Below are 3669 nucleotides of genomic sequence, written 5' to 3'. Positions count from 1 at the left end.
TCTGAACCTAAGAGACATGCCATGGGAGAGGAGCTAGCAAAGCTATTGGAGGCCGGATTCATCAGAGATATAAAACATCCGTACTGGCTAGCAAACCTGGTGATGGTACCAAAGAAGGACAAATCATGGCGCCTGTGTGTTGATTTTAAAGACCTTAACAAGGCTTGCCCAAAGGATCCCTTCCCCCTCCCCCGCATCGATCAAATTATCGATGCTACCGCAGGACACGATTCATTGTGTTTCCTCGACGCATATTCTGGCTACCACCAAATCAAAATGGCAGAACCAGACCAAGCCGCAACGACATTTATCACACCATACGGGCCATTCTGCTTCAACACGATGCCCTTCGGGCTCAAAAACGCCGGCGTAACATATCAGTGCATGATTCAGACATGTCTCGCAAGCCAAATCGGCAAAACAGTGGAGGCATATGTAGATGATGTGGTCGTCAAAACAAGACATGTTGAATCTCTAGTAGACGACTTGAGGCTCATATTTGATAACCTCCGAACATACGACATCAAGCTCAACCTGGAAAAATGCGTTTTCGGCGTTCCAGCCGAAAAGCTCTTGGGCTTCATTGTATCCGGTAGAGGAATTGAAGCAAATCCAGCCAAGATCCGAGCTCTGTCACAATTGGATATCCCAAAGGACCTCAAACAAATATAAAAGTTAACCGGATGTGTGGCGGCTCTAAGCTGCTTTATCTCCCGCTTGGGAGAAAAGGCCCTACCCCTTTACCGCCTCCTTCGATGCACCGAACACTTCAAATGGACAGATGCAGCCACGGCCAGACTCAACAAAATAAAAGCCATACTGGCAACAAACCCAGTCCTGGCCGCGCCAAACATCGGCGAACCAATGCTATTATACATTGCAGCAACACATCAGGTTGTAAGCGCAGTGCTCGTCGTCAAGCGAGAAGTGGACGGACACAAATTCCCCCTTCAAAAGCCGGTCTATTATGTGTCCACTGTCCTCACTCCCTGCAAATCACGGTACCTGCATTATCAAAAGATTGCGTACGCGGTATTCATGGCATACCGTAAGCTACGACACTACTTTCAAGAGTGTTCAATAACAGTAGCCTTGGAAGTACAACTTAACGATATTATAAACAACCGTGACGCAACGGGCCGGATTGCAAAATGGGCCATTGAGCTCCTCCCGCTCGACATAACTTATAAGCCACGACGAGCCATCAAGTCGCAAGTCTTGGCCGACTTCGTCGCAGAATGGACGGAGGCCGAACTCCCTAAAGAGTACGACACATATTCAAATTGGATCATGCATTTTGACGGCTCCAAGATGTTGGCCAGACTGGGGGCTGGCGTCGTTTTGACGTCCCCCACAGGAAACACAGTTCAATACATACTACAGATTATGTACACGGACTCCAACAACGCAGCCGAATATGAGGCCCTTTTACATGGTCTCCGGATGGCAGTATCCATGGGCATCCAACGCCTAGAGGTGCGCGGGGACTCGAACCTCGCAATATCCCAAATAAATGGAGACTTCGGTGCCAAGGAACCAAAAATGGCAGCTTACCGCAATGCCGTCCTAAAAATGTCAGCTCGGTTCGAGGGGCTTGAATTTCACCATATAGCCCGGGAAAATAATCAGGCGGCAGATGTCCTGGCATGCATCGGCACAAAACGCGATGTAGTCCCCCCCAATATCTTCTTGGAAAGGCTGTTCAAGCCATCCGTAGTATGGGAAGGGGAGCCAAACAATAACAGCCCGGACCCAACCGCACTGCCCGACACCAAACATTCTGACACAATCGAAGGCTCTGCCAATGAAATAACACCTTCAGCCCACATAATAATGGTCGTTATCGCCCCGTGGATAGAACCATTCCTCGCCTACCTTACTAGGCAGGAACTCCCCAAGGACCAAAATGAGGCACGCTGCATAGTGCGGCGATCCAAAGCCTATAGAGTCCACGAGGGAGAGCTTTATAAGAAAAGCACCTACCGGAGTCCTTCAAAGATGCATCTCCGAAGAGGAGGGGCGGAACCTCCTGGCTGAAATTCATGCCGGACTTGGCGGTCATCACGCTGTAGCCCGGTCCCTTGTAAGCAAGGCCTTCTGTACAGGCTTTTATTGGCCGACGGCCCGGGCAGACGCTCAGCACTTAGTCCAACGATGCACCGGTTGCCAGCTCTTTGCAAACCAAAGCCATATGCCACCCACTGCCCTCCAAACTATCCCCATTACTTGGCCCTTCACGGTCTGGGGGCTCGACATGGTTGGACCCCTTAAAGGCAGAACCCACAAGCAAAAATACTTACTAGTCGTGGTGGATAAGTTCACCAAATGGATAGAAGCAAAGCCTGTTAAGACGGCCGAATCCGGACCGGTGATAGACTTTATATCTGGGGTCGTACACCGTTACGGCGTCCCCCACAGCATCATCACTGATAACGGCACGAACTTCGTGGCCGGAGGTAAAACTCTGGTGCAAAAACATGGGCATCAAGCTTGATTATGCTTCCGTCTATCACCCACAAACTAACGGCCAGGTCGAACATGCAAATGGTCTTATCATGAGCGGCATCAAACCCAGATTAGTGCGGTCCCTCAAGGAATCTAACACACACTGGGTAGAGGAGCTCGACTCCGTACTCTGGGGGCTGCGGACCATGCCGAATCGCACCACCGGATACACACCATTCTTTATGGTGTACGACGCCGAGGCAGTTTTGCCTTGCGACATAATTCATGACTCACCTCGAGTGCGCATGTACGAAGAAAGATAAGCCGATCTCGATCGGTAGGACAACTTGGACGCATTGGAGGAGGAGTGTGACGTGGCAAAAGCCCGTTCCGCATTCTATCAATAGTAGGCTCGAAGATACCAAAGCAGAGAAGTACGGGCCAAAAATTACAACGTTGGCGATTTAGTTCTATGACTACCGAACAAGAAAAAGGACAAACTCAAGCCCAAGTGGGAAGGTCCCTTCATAATTGACCAAGTCCTGACGGGTGGAGCGTACCGCCTGCGGGATGCATCGGATAACCGACTCGAGCCAAACCCATGGAACGCAGCCCGTCTCCGAAGATTCTATGCCTAGCGTCGGACTCTGTGTTCGTCTCCTTCCTCTGTCCATTTTTTATATTTTCTGTCTTACATTTCCCTTCTTCTCTCTCTCTCTCTCTCTCTCTCTCTCTTATAGCCTCTAAAGGCTCATAAAGTGACGTACTATCCGCGCTCATTAAACCTGGGGCTTCTTTAAACAAAAGCTTATTCATGCGGGCTTCATGCCCAACACATGTGTCACACTTCTGCATGTACCTTTTATTCACCATTATATGCATCGATATGACTTAAGTTTTGGCCAAGATGGGTTGCCTGGCTCCTGTGCTTACCCCTACGTTCCCGATTGTTCGGCTAGGTGGTAAAGGGAGCACCTCTGCGATTGTTACTGCCGGGTCAGCCGGACGTGTACCTCAGACTGGGTGAAGCAGAAAGCTAGCGTTCTTAAGGGAATATTCGGTCGGTGAACTAAAGATGATCTTTTTTTATTTTTATCTATACGCCCCCAGATGTTTTTCCTGCGTTTCTTTTCGCAGCATGGACATGCACCTTAGGGCATGCCTCCTAGGGAAAGGAACCCCTAACGGAACTATTCTCCCTGGAAGATGTTTCTTACTAACCAT

This window comes from Triticum dicoccoides, chromosome 4A (genome assembly GCF_002162155.2).
Source record: "Triticum dicoccoides isolate Atlit2015 ecotype Zavitan chromosome 4A, WEW_v2.0, whole genome shotgun sequence".
Lineage (NCBI taxonomy): Eukaryota > Viridiplantae > Streptophyta > Magnoliopsida > Poales > Poaceae > Triticum > Triticum dicoccoides.
The sequence above is the reverse complement of the archived record's forward strand: the minus strand, read 5'-3'. Positions refer to the sequence as shown.